The following is a 17,501-nucleotide window of genomic DNA, read 5'->3' on the forward strand; positions in this document are numbered from 1 at the left end:
GCGGATGGAGGTGGGTGGGAGGTGGAGGGTTGGATGGTTTATCTTTCTCACAGAACAAGCTGGTAGGTAGGGTCCCAGAGTGAGGCCTTCTTCAGGCCCTTCCATCTCAGTTACATCTGGGATGTGTGGCCACTGCACCCCAGTACCCTCATCCTCTCTTCTCCAAAAGCCCCAAACTCAGTCAGGAAAGGGAACCCTGCTTCTACAACCTTCCCTCCCACCACACACACCTGCCTCCTTATGCCTCGATGGCGGATCAGAGTCACGTGGTCAGACATTAACTCCACAAAGTAGTCACAGGGGACTACAAGCCACCATGCCTCCCATTCAGGCCCAAGCCAACATGACAGCCCAGCAAGTGCAAGAGGGTTAGGAGTCAACACCTTCCTCCTCCTCCCACAGGACCAAATCCATGTGGGGGAGGGTGGAGCCAATGGGCCCCAGGTGGGGGACAGCTGCACTAGGCAGGCAGGGAGCCAGAAGCTGTGGGGCTCTGAGAAGGGCACCAGACCTAGGACCCCTGCACGTAGTGGGGCAGCTCATGGAAGGTCGGGGGCTAGGGAGCAAAAAGTCAGAGGTTTTATGGGGTTGGAGGGCTATTGGGAGGGGTCAGGGACTCACCGGGCAGGCGTCAGCAGCCTGTAGACAGCCTCAGCCTGGGCTAGTACGTCCTCCTCATTTAGCTTTGTGGTCAGCTGGTCGATGTGCTTGAGGATCTCACTGGAGCCAAAGCCGAGGTATCCTTCCCACTCGGGTCCAGGAAGGTGGGCCACCGGCTGCTGCAGATTGGGGGCTGGGGGCCCTGTCACAGCACCTTCCATGCCGAAGGACTTCCGGTAAGGGGAATTCCCTTTCCAGCAAGATGAACAGCCACCAGAAGCAGAAGCAGAGAGAACCAGAGTCCTGGGAGTCCCGGAAGTTTCAGAGTGGAAAGCCCCGCACGTTCAGGAGCAACAGAACTTCATTATCTCAAAGTTCTGGTGCACGAGGTCCGTGAAGCCACTTGATGGCACCTCAGGAAGCAACCTCGTTCTGAGTGACACAGAGGATGGCTGAGAGCAGGTCACTCAGGCCCTGTATGTAGCCGAGGCCGTTGCGATATGGGCATGAGGTGAGGAGGATGTGATCCAGCAGGCCCAGCCCTGGGTCCTCGCGACCCTCGCAGAAGTTGCTGGTCCTGTGAGTGTGGCTCTCGCTCTCCTCTCTGGCCATGAGGCTGCAGTATGCAGCCGGAGTGGTGAGTTTCTCCACTCCTGCCCTGGGCTCATGGATTTCCTCGGCAGCTTCAGGTGTCAATACTCAACGTTTTTCTTGCGTACTTGGTCGCGGTGCTTCCTGGCAGAGCCCTCCCAGCTGAGATGCCGCAGGAGGAATGGCCAAGCCTCACGCCTCAGAAGATGACTCTCAGAACATGGGGAGCCTCCCTTTGGCCGCCTGCTTGGCCCAGCCCAGCCCGCCCCAAATGGAGCAGGTACTTGGCTCCTCAGCCCTGAGAAGAGCCGGGCTCTTGGCCCAGGGACCTGGGGCCAGTGGCCCCCGGTGGGCCTATGCTTCCTTTGTGACCGGAAGTGCCTGCTCCACTGTCCGCCACACCCCACCTCCACACCTGAAATGACCTCCAATCCAGGTGGGGCTTGTCTTCAGGAGCCAAAGGAGCATCACTGGAAATCCTCTCCCAGTGTGGTTGCAGGGCTCCGTGAAAGAAGTAGGTCATGTGGGAGAAGCTGCTGAAGGTGGTGGAATAGGGATCCTGGAGGAAGCCAGACACCACGTTGGAGCTGTCCTGGTCAAAGAGATGAAGGTGAAGGAAGGAGTTGGAGAAGGCCGAGGAGTCATGGGGGAAGACATGGTAGCAGTGGCAGCCCAGTGAGGAGCCGGCCAGCAGCAGATGATGCCTGAGGACTGAGAGCAGGGCACCTGGTGCTCTATAGAAGAGGTGCAGGGCTGGCAGAAAACCCTTAGCCTACACATGACCAGGACCAGGCAGGCCTGAGGCCCGACTTTGAACAGTGGATGAACTTCGCTCATCCAGACTCACTCACTAAGAAGACCCAAGAGCCCCTGTGGAAGCTGCGCTCTGAGTGGCAGGGCCCATGTCTGCACCATGCTGCTGATGGCCCGTGAGTTTCATGGTGGTGGTCAGAGGTGCAGGAGTCATCCCTCCTGGCATCCTTCTTGGAAAAGAGGATTTGAACGGATCTCCAGCCTCCTCTGCAGGAGCCCAGTGTAGGAGAGTGTCATTTGTCCTTCTCCACAATGTGGACAGGGCAGGCCATGAGAGAGTCCGGGTCTTGGTGCTTCTTGGCAACCATGTGCAGGTACATTTCTCTTCGCCAGTTCGTTAGTAAGTGAAGTTGATGTGAAGGAAAAATATTTGTAGAGTGAGTAGGATTTGCCATATACTACACTAGGTAGTTCTACGTCAGATGCATTTTATATCTTGTATGAATTTTGGTGAGGTTAAAAATATAGAACACTGTTTATAGTTCTTATTCCATAGGAAGGAATCTATTATTGTACTTAATGGTTTGTAGCTACCATGAAATCCTTAGCCTGTTGTATCGCTCCTAAGTGGTATGGTTAAGATCCTGATGCTCAGTGTGACTAGACAAGAGGCACACAGGCTTGGCGGAACCAGATGGTCTTGTTGAGATGATTTGGTGTGGTTGTGCCTCCCAAGCAGTGTGTGCCAGGGGATGGCAGGCTTCAGGCCAGACATTGCATCTCCAAAGCCACAGATCTGGCCCGTACAAAACCAACCCCATGGATTCTCTTTTAAATAGCTAGACTGATTGGTACAAGAAAATCTCCTTAGTGATACCTCTGCTTCTCCTCCATTTATCCAGCTCTCTTCTTCTCCCCCTCCTCATTTTTTTATTGTGGTGAAATGTTCACAATATATAATTTACCATTGTAACTATTTTTAAGAGTTCAGTTCATTGGTATGAAATATATTCATAATGTTGTGCAACCATCACCACTGTCCATCTCCAAAGCTCTTTCCATCTTTTAAAACTAAAACTCCATACCCATTAAACAGTAACCCTTCATTCCTGCAGCCCTGGGCAACTACTATTCTACTTCATGACTTTATGATTTTTTTGGGGGGGGCGTTGTCTGGCTCTCTTTTTGATAACATTGTGTCTGATCAAGTGGACTGGTTGGGGAGTCAGTCAAAATATGAAGCTGTAAGAAATGCAGTAAGGAAGACTGGGACCTGTACTCTGTCAAGCATCCTATATAGTTAGTTGCATGACCACACATAAGTTCCTCAAACCTCTGGCCCAATTTCCTCATTTGTAAAATGAGAACTATAATAGTACTTAGCACATAGGATTTTTATGAAGAAGGCATGGATTAATACAGGTAAAATATACTGGGCAGTATGTGGCACATTCTAATCACTAAATAAACTTCCACGTTGACGATGATGGTGATGATCTCTCATTAAGATAATTGTTCTTGGTTAAATTAGCCAGTTTAGCAGAAAATGCAGTTACAGCTGACACCACCCAACCAGCCTGTGTGTGACTAGAGATTCAGCTGTGAGTTGGTTGTTCAAATGATCTGTTTACTCGTTCATGTTTATGTCAGTTTGTTCACTTCATGTGGTCTTGCAATGTTATTTTCTGTTAAAAGCACTCTGTGGCAATGTGAAAGATCCAAATAAACCAGCACTTCTCATGTGAAAGATTACCTATGTGTCCATCACTGAGGTTAATGATCATGTTAGAAAATTTTGGCTATTACCAGAGAAAGTATTCAACGAGCTATTATGAAATTGCTATTATAGAAGTTGATATTTTCTTTATATAACATCTCTTCCTGTTTACAACTTGGGCTTTAAATAGCTTGAGAGGTGATATTGTTTGAGATTGAAAGGCCAAACTGAGCATGTGCTTACACATGCTCCACACATGCTTTGCAGACAGTGACTAGAGATTTTTTTAATTCCACTCCTACCTAGATGCTGTTATTTGTTTCCATGACACTAGTTCTGGGAATGGTACTGAGCACATTTAGCCATTGCAAGTGATGGATTAGATAGTAATTGATGTGTGTTACGAAACTCACATCTGGGCTTTCCACCAACTGAGAGTCAGTTTGATTTGATCTGGCAAAAGGAGTTTCAAAGCATTTGGTTTTTAAATTATAGTGATTTATAGAAAAGTGCCTCTTCAGATGACTATCAGCTGGTAGCAGGTTGAGTTCCCAGAAAAAGGGCTCTTTCATTGTCCTGATTTTTCCAAATGGCACACCCACTAGGGTACTCCTTTTCAACATGGCCTCCTGGGGCTTCTGCTTGTTGGCTATGCTGCCTACAGATTGAACTGGTGATACTAAGATTGTACTTCACTGTGCTGTAAATTTATTTTGGGATATTAGATAAAACTTGGATTATCAAAACTGTGGGAGCATACTTCAATATAAAATTAGAATTTTTTAAATCTTCATAAATTTATGTGAGCATTTTTTTAATTCAAAGTGGATAGTGCTTGCCCACAAAAATTCATGCCTTAAGTTCTGTTTTCTGGTTCCCACATTCCATTCTTTCTGTCATGTTATCTCCTTAGTGAACAAGATATGAACATTGGATACCTTCATCCTCGCTTGACTACTTTTCTAGCAAAACTTGTGAATACTAATATCAAAATTTTTTTCTTGTTTTTGGATTTCACCTTAATATGCTTAAGTTTTTGTCTATATTTTACCAGGTATTTGTCCTTTAGGTTTTTATTTCTGTTTGGGAAATGAAAGATTCTTTTTCTTTGTTAAAGGAATTTCAAGCATGGTTAAGCAGCAAGGGAGTCTTTCTGGGAGGGGTAAGATATTCTTCAGTATTATCCTAGCCTTTGTTGTTAGATAAGTGTGGAAGTAAAACTGATTTAATCACATTAGATGAATCTGAAAGAGAATCATCAGGAATCACCTTCCACTTATCTATGGCTGCTGAAAGCCTGTACCAGGTGAGGAATGAAATGTTTTGGTGTCTTCCCTAAAGTTTAATTTTAAGACCTGTATAAGTTTCCTATGTAGGTTCCCCAGGGTAGTGCTTCTCAAACTTTAATGTTCATATGAATCACCTGGTATCTTGTTAAAATATCGATCCTAATTCTATAGATTTGGGGTGGGGCCTAAGATTCTGCATTTCTAACAAACTCCCATGTGATGCTAATGTGGTTGGTCTATTGAGTAGCAAGTGTCTAGAAAGGGCTATGCTTTCAAGTCTTTCTTGTCTCTTTTTGACTTTTTTCTCCTTTTCCTGAGATAAAGTTTATATAGATATACATTATGGAACGTTTAATGTAATACTTACTAGTATTTGTGACATTCCATATGATAATCCTTTAAATTAATCAAATGGCATTTAGTCAAAAAATCTTTATTAAGCACTCAGACAAAAAATATTTATTAAGCACTCAGAATATGCTAGCTATTTTGATGCATAGTGGGCATATAGGAGTGAACAAGACAAAATTCCTACCTTCTCAGAGCTTTTATTCTACTGAGTGAAGCAGATACCAAACAGTATGAATATACAAAATAGTGCCCAACAGCAATAAGTTCTATACAGAAACATAGGCTAGGGTGAGGGGATAGAGAGTGAAGGGTAGGGAAGATGTACATCTATGGTAGGGTTGCCCTAAACTCCTCTCTCCTCCTCTTCAAAACACAGCAAAATTAAAATTATCAAGTTAATTATTAAGCAAGCTGGTATTCAGTTCAAACACTTGAATGCAAAGGTTTATTGGATGAAAACAGAAAGCTGTACTTTCCCAATGCTACCAAATTTGAGTTGACAGATGGCATGCACATCAAACTATATGGTTCACCCTAAGAGTAGACCACCCACTACCTGACGTGTATAAACTCTTCCAGGTTCTCTGCCACTGATATTAATTACCCATTGGCAATTCTCAGTAGCTGAGAATGTTAATGACTTCTGAAAGGAATCAATGAAATTTTCAAAAAATACTTAAACAATATCGAGAACTTATTTAGGATATAATCGCATAAGTGTGGTTAACTGATTTTTGATAAAGCAGCAAAAACAGTACAATGGAGCAAAAATAGTCTTTTTTACAAACAGTGCTATAACAACTGGATATCCACATGAAAAAAAAAAAGGAATATAGACACAGACTTTGCACCCTTCACAAAAATTTACTAAAAAAAGATCATATATCTAAGTGTAAAAAGCAAAATTGTAAAAATGCTAGAAGATAATAGAAGAAAGCCTAGACGGCCTTGCATATAGCAATAACTTTTTAGATATAATACTAAAGGCATGATCAATAAAATAAAAAATTGATAAAATGGACTTCATTAAAATGAAAAACTTCCTGCTCTGCAAAAGAGTGTCAAGAGAATGAGAAGACAGTTCACAGACAGGGAGAAAATATTGCAAAAGACACGTCTGATAAAAGACTGTTATCCAAAAAATATACCGAAAAACTCTTAAAACTCAACAACAAAAAAACCAAATCAGCTGAAAAATGGGCAAGGACCTTACCAGACACTTCACCAAACAAGATATACAGATAAGAAATAAGCAGGTAAAGAGACGCTCTACATCAATATATCATTGGGGAAATGCGAATTAAAAAATGAGATACCATTACAAACTTATTTGGAATGGCCACAATCTAGAATACTGACCACACCAAATGCTGGCGAGGATGAGGAATAATATGAACTCTCATTCATTGCTGTTGGGAATGCAAAATGGTATAGCCCCTTTGGAAAACATTTTGATGGTTTCTTACAAAGATGAACATGCATTTACCATGCAAATAGTCCAGGAATGACACACCTTGATATTTACCCAAAGGAGTTGAAAACATTTCCACACAAAAACATATATATGGAGTTTTATAGCAGCTTTATTCCTAACTGCCAAAACTTAAATGCAACCAAGATGTCCTTTAGTAGGTGGATAAACAAACTGTAGTATGTGCAGGGAATGGAATATTATTTAGCACTTGAGCCACCAAGCCATGAAAAGACATGGAGGAATTGTAACTGCGTGTTACTAAGTGAAAGAAGCCGGTCTAAGGAGGCTGCATACTATATACTTCCAACGATATGACATCTGGAAAAGGCAAAACTATGGAGACAGTTAAAGGATTGGTGGTTGTGAGAGACTGGGTTTGGGAAGGCAGGGCACAGAGAATTTTTTGGGTACTGAAAATACTCTGTGTGAGGAGTTCCCACTGTGGCACAATGGGATTGGGGGTGTCTTGGGGACACTGGGACGCTGGTTTGATCCCCAGCCTGACACAGTGGGTTAAGGATCTGGCATTACTGCAGCTGCAGCTTAGGTTGCAACTACAGCTCAGATCTGATCCCTGGCTCAGGAACTTCATATGCTGTGAGGCAGCCCAAAAAGAAAAAAACAAAAACAAAAACAAAAAACAAAACTCTGTGTGATACCATGGGGATGGATACATGTCATTATGTACTTGCCCAAACCTGTAGAATGTGTAACACCAAGAGTGAGCCCTATGATAAACATGGACTTTGGGTGATTATGAAGGTCAAAGTAGGTTCATCACCTGTAACAAATATATCACTTTTGTGGGAGATATTTTGATAGTGGGGGAAGCTATACAAATGTGGGGCAAGGGGTATGTGGGAAATGTCTATAATGTCTTAATTTTGAGGTGAACCCAAAGCTCTTTAAAAAATAAAATATTTTTTTAAGCAAAAAAAAAAAAAAAAAAAAAAGAAAAAAAAAGAAAAGGAGTTCCTGTAGTGGCACAGTGGAAACAAAACTGACTAGGAACCATGAGGTTGTGGGTTTGATACCTAGCCTTGCTCAATGGGTTAAGGATCTGATGTTGCTGTGAGCTGCGGTGTAGGTCAGAGATGCAGCTTGGATCCCACGTTGCTGTAGCTGTGGTGTAGGCTGGCAGCTGTTACTTCAATTGGACCCCCAGCCTGGGAACCTCCTTGTGCCTCAGGTGTGGCCCTAAAAAGCAAAAACAGTAAAATAGTTTTAAACAAGAACATGCTTATTCACTTTCTTCACTTCACTGCATGATCAGAGGCTCTGACACTGTCTTTAGTATTCACAATGAGGCAGATCTTCTCATTTTATAGATGAGCATCTTGAGGTTTAAAAGGGTGGAAGCTTAATGGCCAAAGCTCTATTGGTCAGTGGAAGAGCTAGGACCCTGAATGTTGATCTCTAATTTAGCGGCTTCCTGGTCTCTTCATTATGTACTGTAGCAGCTGGCAAAGAGTATTCCAACTGGTAAACTGTAATAAGAGTTTTAAACATAATGTTCTTAATACTTTTCAGGAAAAAGATCAAACCAGTATGGTAATTCATAACTCTTTTTTTCTCCATGAATATACAGAGCTATGTGATCAAATAGTGTATATTCCTAGCATGTCTGTGTCACAACATCTGTACTTGGTTAGTGCAGAACTCAGGAAATAATAACAACAATAAATTGACATCTTTCAAATAAACTAATATCTTTTTAAAAGAATTGATGATGGTATGGTATGGCCAGTATGGTAAAAAATGTGTTACTTCAAAGAAAAGTAGCTGATGCTCCATGATACACTTTTCAAAAAAGAGAAAATGAACTTTCAAGGAAGTTTGCCATTGCAAGGAGAATGCTACATTTGTGTCATTACTCTAAAAATAAGTAAATAAAGAATGTTTGTTTACATTGAAAAAATAGAATTGATGATAACAGCATTCAGTAAGCTCTGTTGGTGGCAGGTGATTTGCTGAAACACTAGCAGCGCCATTTTCAAGATTTTTTTTTTAAGTCCTTGAGCTGTCCACTTACGCTTGCAAATAAGATAGGTAAGAAGCAAGCAAAATCTGGGCAATATGTCCTCTTACTGTAAGGTTGGTTTTTATTTGTTTTGTAATTCAAACTTCAGATTTTACTTCTATTTGATCCTTCAGCAAGGGAACTTGGTTTGTGTTTGCCCTTGTTTTAAAGCTATGTAGAACCAAAAAAGAAAATTAATGTAGCAAGAGTATTTCCTGTTGCTTAAAGGTTTTTGTTTGTGTTATTTCCAGAATAGCAAATCTCTATTGTTACAATCTCTGATCATTTTGGAACCATCATGTGAATTATACCAATGGTAATTCCTTTAGAAAGAAAGATAAAATTTTGAGGATTTTGCCATTTGAAGTATTCAGTGTAGAAACAGATTTCTCCAAATGTAGCAAATTGTTGGTTCATTTACTAACCATGTTTGTTTCATATATTTGCATTTGCCAGACAAACACTGAGAATATATATTTTAATTTTATTGCAGAACTACCATTTCAAGGCATACCGTGAAATTATAATTTATGTTCCTGAAATTTTTGTAGTTTTAAAATGATCATTTCAATTTAGCCCTGGGTACCTTATACGATTTTGCTAGGAACACTTCCAGTTTAAACATATATAATTTATTTTTAACAGATTTTGCTTGGAGTACACAAATGAAATGTAGCAGTCATTACAGAGATTGTCTTAGTTCATTTACTAAACATGAATCCATGTCCTCTGTTTCCCTTATATTCTGTGCATGACGTTCAGCTGGGCCTCTGTTTGTTGCTTTGATGGAAATTGCAGGTTGAAGGAGCAGGCTCCCAGCATGATATCCTTTTGGGGGGACAGTTCTTGCAAGTGATGTGTGTGTCTGTGTGTTATTCTGATATTTTATATATTTTAGATAGTTCCTACTGGAAAACATCAAATTTCTAAATTGAGCTTTCCTCTATTCCCAATGCCTTTACATGTGGAATTCTTCTTTGCTTCGAAACCTCCAAACAGCTTTCATCTGGAGACCTTTCCTCTTTGGAAGATGATGGTTTCATTTTTTGAAGTTATTTTACCTTTATTCAGAAAAAGTTACTCAAAGCTCGACTTCTAATTAGAGTCTACATTCTCTCATCAAGCAGGACAGATCAAACATAAGGTAGTGATTCTGCATATACAGCTCCATGAGTTTCCAGCAGGAATTACGTTGCGGTGAGCATATAAATATAAATAATGTGAAAACATTGTGTGATAGGCTCCGTATGGGACCTATGCCAACAAGTTTTGTCCTCTGGATATTTATATTGGGTTTATATTACCTTTGCACACGAAATCTTGTGGCTTATTTTGTATCGTCAAGCTCAGTACACACGGTATGCAAAATTGTTCCTTTTTTCTGTACTTAGGATAATGTTTGAGGAAGGTTTCACTGTATAAAGTTGTTTGTTGCTTGGACAGATTTTATGCCATTTGAAACTGGAATTATGTAGAGCAATTATTCAGAGTGTAACAGAGATTTTGGATTCAGCAAATAGGTGGGGCTCAGAAATTAGGTTTTCATCAGTAGTGAGTAAATATCTGAAAGATTAGGAGACCAAGCTTTTGCAGATCTGTATTCACTGTGTACTGAGCTATCATAAGATGCCATAAGAAGTTTTAGAACTTCTCTGGCAGAAGCTAAAAAATAAAGACGGTATTCTGTGAGCATTATGGGTTGTTAGGTGACTTTGCTTCAGGCTATCAAATAAAAATGGCACATGTCATTAGCTTTATGGAGAGAGGGTTTTAAATATCTTTCTTCAAAATTATGTCCTCTTTTGATTTATTCTGTGGCCGCTTTTATTTGTCTCATATTTCTGAGAGGCCTGTGATGGGGGTGCCCAAGGGATCATCCCTCTTGTAAGCTGACATGTTGAATTCTGTATAACCCACACATTTTTTTCTTTGATATTGGACACTTTCCAGGCACTGAATTAATTCTGCTATTTTAACAAAACCCAAACCCAACAAAACAGTCTTCTTAAGAGAGCAAAAAAACCCCTCAAATATGGCTGTGTCTTTACAAAGCAGAAGCCTAAGGATCATATTTGAAAAACTAAAAATTTTTAGCCCTAGATGCGATCCCCTGACCTCTTTGTGGGTGATGTTTTGATTGTCCTTCCGGCTTTCATTTGTGCCCATATTCTCTGTTATCTGTGATATTCTTTCTTCAGAGGGTAAAGATGAATAGCATCTTCATAAGGAAGCACACGGGTAATAAGAAGGTGGAAGTGACTTCAGTGGGTAAAGATCCGCCAAGCACTGGCCCGCAGGCTCTCATTACATAGAGGTTGGAGGAGCGCAATAAAAAGATCAAATTCAGCAGAGATAAATGGCACACATCATCTTAGCTGATCGATAACCAGCTTCTGAGAGTAACCACTGTCAGCTGAGCTGTATCATCTCTCCTGGAGACTTACGGAGGAGTGAAGATCACATCCCTTTCAGGTTTGGAGGCCTTTAAAGTAAGCAAACCTATAGGGATAAAGGCTTGTTGCAATGATTTCTCTATAACGTTTTGAAGGCCCGCTTTATTGATGGAAACAGAGTAATTTCAGCAATGCAAGCAGCATGAATAAAAAAAAAAAACCAAGATAAATTATGCCATTATTGCCATACTTTTTCACAACCACCCGACTAAACATTGTTTTAAAAGGAGTTTATATAAAGGAGAACATTATTTTTGATACAGTACTGAACTTGCAGCTTGCTAAAGTGAATACTTTAGAACAGTCTGAGCATGTTCTGACTAGAACAAAATCTTAGCGATGGCTTCCAGTCAAGCATAGCTACATATTTTATTTAGACATTTCTAGAATGAAAAAAAGAGGGAACTTTAAAGAGGACTTAAATCCTATTTACCCACCTGCTCCTTCAAGTATAAATTTAGATAAGTGTAATGTACAGAAAATAAGCATCCAGATAGACTCATTTGATTATATGGCTTTTCTGTCTAGGAATTATGGAAACAGGATGCTTTATTTGATCTTGGGATATAATATTACTGAAAGTTTTTGCTAAGGTTAATAAAAAGGAAATTCAATAGATACATTAAAATGTCTGAAACAGGCTTGTGAGTTAGAACACTGAGCTCATTGCACTTAAAGATTGGAAGTCAGAATTCTGACGCCACTCAGCAGTGAGTCTGTATGTGTGTGATTGTGTGTGTGTGAAGTGAGAGATTGCTCTAGGAAAAGAAATTTCCTTGGCTTAATGTTTTAGAGCATGTTGCTCTAGAAACACCTTTTAATTGGCATTTAAACTCTTCTATTAACACAAACTGGTATTAGAATGATGATTTTCTTTTTTGGAGACTATTATTGTTCTCATTGATATTTAACCATTGGGAAGTGAGAGAGGCCTATTAGTTTATCTCAAGAATTGTTTGAAAAATCTGTGATAATATAAATCAAAATTCAGTCTGAGAAAACTTGGGAAAACTATCTGACTAGAAAGCTCCCCCCTCCGCCCCAGCCTTCTTAAAGTTCTTCTGACTTGTGAGCCCAGGGCAAGTTTAATTATAATTAGTTAATGTTAGTTAATTAGGTAATGTTCATATAGTCCTTTGAAGATGAAAAGTGTTTTAGAAATGCTAAGTGCTATCATTATTAATATCAGCAAAGGAGGAAAATTAAGCATAACGAACACTTTTAGAAACTGCAGAATCTGAACGTGAAGTGCTTGATGTCATGTGACTCTCCAGTTCCACCATCTCATCTCTTGCTCTGGAATGTGAAGCAGCTTTTTGTCTCCATTGTTTGCATGTCCAGAGCTCTCTTCCTCCTTTCCTGTAATATGCTGACACTGCTCAAAGAGGTCAGTGTTTGGCTAAACCCTCAAGCACATATACTCACAGGCATGTGTGTTCACACACACACAGCTCAGCCTTCAATGTGAGGTCATGCTCATGTTTATTTCTGAACTCAGAGACATTCCATAGGCTCCCACTCTTCATATTTTCTTTAATCCATCTTGTTCTGTATTTCAGAAGAAAACAGCAGAAAATTGAGAACAAAAAAGAATCACTGTTGTTTGGCTTATCTAATATATTTAAGGAAATGAACCTGCCAAGTAAAAAGTAGCATCTCTTACTGCAAACACAAGTAATTCTCTTATTTATAACCAAGATGCAAAAATGTGAGGCACATGGCTTCTAAGCTTTAGAAATGCATGACTGTCCCATGCAATTTGCAGAACAGAAAGCATTTATAGACCATATTATCTCTGGACAGCCCTTTACACAACTTTTTATTAGCTATACTGAGGAAAGTAGGTCAATATAATTTCTGATGTACAGAGGAGGAAAGTGGGCTCTGGCCAGAGCTAAGTCCAGATGAGGTTGGAAGTTGCTCTTTAGAGAGGAGTGCTAATTGGAGGCAGTGCCTTCCTCCAGCCTATCTTCCAAACAGAAATTACATTCTTCTTAGATTTAATTTTGGAGAGGCTTATAATGAGCAATAGGTTAACTCTTGGGATCTTGGAATGAGATAAGTTAATGTATGGTGGTAGAGAAACTACAGGGCAGAAAGAGGGTTCGGGGCCTATATTGCTATCTCACACTGGACATCTACAAAGGAAATACAGATGATGTTTGAGTGATTAAAAGTCACAGAAAGTCATATAGAAAACTCATCTTGATTCCTCACTTCTTTGTTTCTTGCTTCCTTCTCTTCACATAAATTGTTTAGTTGGGAGTAATAACAGGGAAATGGCATGGAAGTGTCTTGGAATTGAGTTAAATTATTCCCAAGAGTCCAAATTGGTTTCTTGCTGTTTGGTAGAGTAATTTGTGCATCTCACCGAAGGGCTAATGAACACTTCACTTTGGCACTTGGAAATAGACACATTCAGATCATGTTAATCAAACATAATTAACTTTCAAGGAAGGAGGCTAGAAGAGCAGGCCAAAACAAATATGTAGCAACAGAACAGAGATGAATGCAAAATCCTGCAGTTAAAAAACATCAACTGCACAGTCATAGAATAACTATGTGGTTTATTAAAACCAAGCAAGACTAGACACTAGCGACACAACTTTAAAGGCTTGAATTGACTAAAAGCTCCATGTATATATGTAGTGATATGACCCAAATGAGAAAATGCTATGGTCTCAGCTTCACATGGCAAATGTCCAGCAGATAGGTTGAAGGAAGGCTGCTCTGGCCTGGTGAGACCACATTCCAAGGACTGAGTTTTCCTAGGCTTTGAATTTTGAGAATGCTTGAATGCCTTATGAGGAGCAGTCGAACTGGGAGGGATTTGGCCTAGAAAAGTAAACCTTCTAGAGATAGGGATACTTATTTCAAATTAAATAAAAAATTTAAAAATACCAAAAACCTAACATCTGAGGAGAGATTAGGCCTGGAATGGCCATCACTGAAGAAATAACCAGCAAAACTATAATTCTGGTCTTTAAAGCCTTCAGTAATTGATCCAGACCGCTTCCCTCATGCTGTTATTCCCTGCTCTCTTATCAGAATCATTTGCTCATTCACTTTGGGTTGACTCATTTTTCCCCAGATGCAGATTTCTGTCACTTGGAGGGCCTCCCATCACATTTATGTCATCCCTACTGCCTTTCTGTCCAACTGAATTCTTCTAAGTCTTGCCCAGCGATACTCCACCTTGGCTGTATATTAGAATTACCTAGAGAGCTTTAAAACATTGTATGCCTGGGCTCCTTCCAGAGCTTCTAGTTTAATTGGTCTGGGGTGTGGCCCAAGCATCAGTAGTATTTTAGACTTTCCAGGTGATTTTAATGGAAACCTGGTGTTAAGGACCAGCAGTTTAGTCCTAACTCAACTTTGGTGATGCATATACTCTATTTGACTTGTTTCTATGATTGCTTGCTATAACACTCCCTGGTAATTAATATAAGGTCTAATTTAATTCATTCAACAAGAAATAACTACTTGTTTCATATTGTTGATCATTTTTCACGGTGCACACATCTCATTTCTTCAGTTGAATCCTAAATCCCTTGGATGTGTTTTATCTTCCGTATTCCTTGCTCTCCAGTATAGTGCCTTACACATAGAACTGTGCATGTGTTAATTTTTCTTTAAATTATTAGAGAAAATCAATAAATATCTCTTACTTAATTGGCAAATAAAATATGAATTTTGATACTAAGGAAAATCATTATATTCAGAAATGTATGTAAAAAAAAGGTGGGTCATTAAAGTTTAGTTAAATTGTTGACTGAGCAGAGTATTTGGGGTGCGTTCCGTTTTGCAGTATGTATCACATAGGATGATTTTGATGGCTCACCGAAAGACACAGAGTAACTGGGTTTGGGTGACCCTGGCAGTGGCTTAACATGATCATGGGAAGTTGGGACATGAGTCTGCAACAGCATGAAAGCTTACTTTTCTCTTTCTGGCCAATGAGACTATCTTTGCTTTCTTCATTGTCTAAGGCAAGGTGGCTTTTTGAATCATTGGACTGAATTTTGTTTTAGCCCTACAGGTATTTGTTCAAGCCATAACCAAAACTACATGCCAAGAAACTGATGGAGTAACTAAACTGTTAATAAATTCCAGTGCCACCTAATAATAATACTTTGTATTTATATAGCGTCTTTCTTAGAGGAGCTCAAAACAATTTATAGGCACTGAAAGTTAATCAAGTAGGGAATTTTTCAATCATAGTGGGAGTGAGATCCAGAGCTACAAACCCCTAAACTGTAAAGCTTGCTTTCCTTATTTACACATGTGGACCCTGTTAGTGTGGGGACTTCAAAAAGTCTGAGGCTCTTTGGCTTTAGAGACATTTTAGCATGAAGTGAGCTGAAATTCATGTCTGGCCAGCTGGTATAAGGATCCAAATAATGTTCAAGGTATTTTAACAAATGAAAACATTAAAAGAATCATATGCAGCTGTCACCATGACAATTGCAGAAATATAATGATCCTTGTGTTTGTGTTTCTAGTTATTATAAGAATAATTGTGAGGAGGGAGACTAAATTTTACTTTGTTTTGTTTATTGAGATTTTATTTCTCTTCTAATATGTATAATCTCTGAGCAATAAAAGGGACTAGGGAAGTAGTAGGGTTTCCCCAGCACAGTTGAAGGTAAGAGGCCAAAAATAAAGATGTTGTGGCAAAAGTGTTAAGTGTTACCTTGATTATTTTCATAGCAATTAGGATATCACTTTATGGAAGAGCCCTTTCAATAAGAGCTTTCAAACATGAATGAGGAATGTACCCTGTGATGGAATTTTAGAATTTTGGTTAATAAGGAGAATCATGCAAATGATCCATTCATCAAAGACTGTTTAGTTGTGTGAGCTTAATCTTCAAATCTGTGCCCTGTGGTCTGCTGCATTCCTTGCTTCAGAATTCCTTTCTTAGCACTTGGATTTAACAAGATTTGCTTGTTTATTGTGGAGCTGGATTTTGTCTAGGCAACCACTTTCTTTTTCTGGGGTCCTGGGGACTCAAAATGTGTTACAAGTAGCAAGGTTTTATGTATCTTCTAAAGAGGCAGATGGAGTTGATTTTAGCATCTGCCATATTGTAGTGGAATGGGTCTTCCAAAATTAGAATATCAACTCCTCATTCAAAGAGACTTTGTAATTCCAAGTACAGTACAATGAAAATTACTGGGCTTGGTAAACATTTGTTGACTGATTTTCTTAACAATGTTTCAGGGTGAGAAAAGCAGTACTGAATGGTCAGGACAATTTTAGGTGGAGCTGGGTGGGACCTTACAATTCATGAAGCTGAATCACATAAATGCTATTTTTCCAATTCTTCTTCCATTTTTCTAATTATATAAAGAAGACGGGCTTAGCTGGTTACTGGTATGTTTTTAACATCACCACCTATTAAACAAAAGAGAAATAATAAAGAAAAACACGAAATAGACAAAAGTACAGGTGACATGTGGTATGTTACAAAAGTTGGTGTGTAAGAATGACTAAATTACCCTACCATTTAGGTTTACTTCTAAGTCTAGTACTTGTTTTCACATTCTGATTTTTAATCAGTTTTACTTAGTATTTTTTTCATGTTTGACTTCTAAGTATCCCTAGAGTATATATTTATGAGTGGCAAAACACATTATTTTCTTCGAATTTCTTACTGTTTAGGTAAACCAGTATCCTTTTCTCAAAGTTATATAAAATCAGAGTTTAGCACTGAGTGTGGTGAATGAAATTTTCACTCATGAATTTAGAATAATACTTTCTAAGTACCATTCTTGGGAGAATTGGGAAGAGAGTTGTTCTGTGTTCTATGATTCTGATGAGGAATCTTTGTTGAGAAAGGTTTTTGAAGTTATTTTCTGTCAAGTCAAACCTATTAGCTTAATTACCTCTGCTTTGAGAGCATTCAGCCATGTCAGAAAAGGGAAGAAATGTCAGGGAGAGGAAAGAAAAGGGCAGAAGGTGGAGAAAAGGGATGGATGCATAAATATGGCAGGGAGGGAGAAAAAGTGAAAGAGGAGTCCAACAAGAGCAGGGGAGGGAAACAGTACAACGTGAAGACACATTGTGAATTAATATGTGTTTATGGAGTACTTGATGTTAACACAACTTTTAAAATATTTTGAAATACAGATAGTTTACATCCAGATAATGTTTGCTCTCTCTCAGGGGCTCAGTGGTTTTCAAAGGGGAGGTATATTTGGGCTCAAATTCTTTCACCTGCATTTGGCTTTGTGACCTTGGGCAAGTCATG

The 17,501-nt window shown here is 39.6% G+C and overlaps 1 pseudogene; it reads right to left on the minus strand.

The window, feature by feature from the left end:
- LOC100518695 lies at nucleotides 311-2,131 on the minus strand (annotated as a pseudogene).

The sequence above is a fragment of the Sus scrofa genome, chromosome 15, assembly GCF_000003025.6.
Source record: "Sus scrofa isolate TJ Tabasco breed Duroc chromosome 15, Sscrofa11.1, whole genome shotgun sequence".
NCBI lineage: Eukaryota > Metazoa > Chordata > Mammalia > Artiodactyla > Suidae > Sus > Sus scrofa.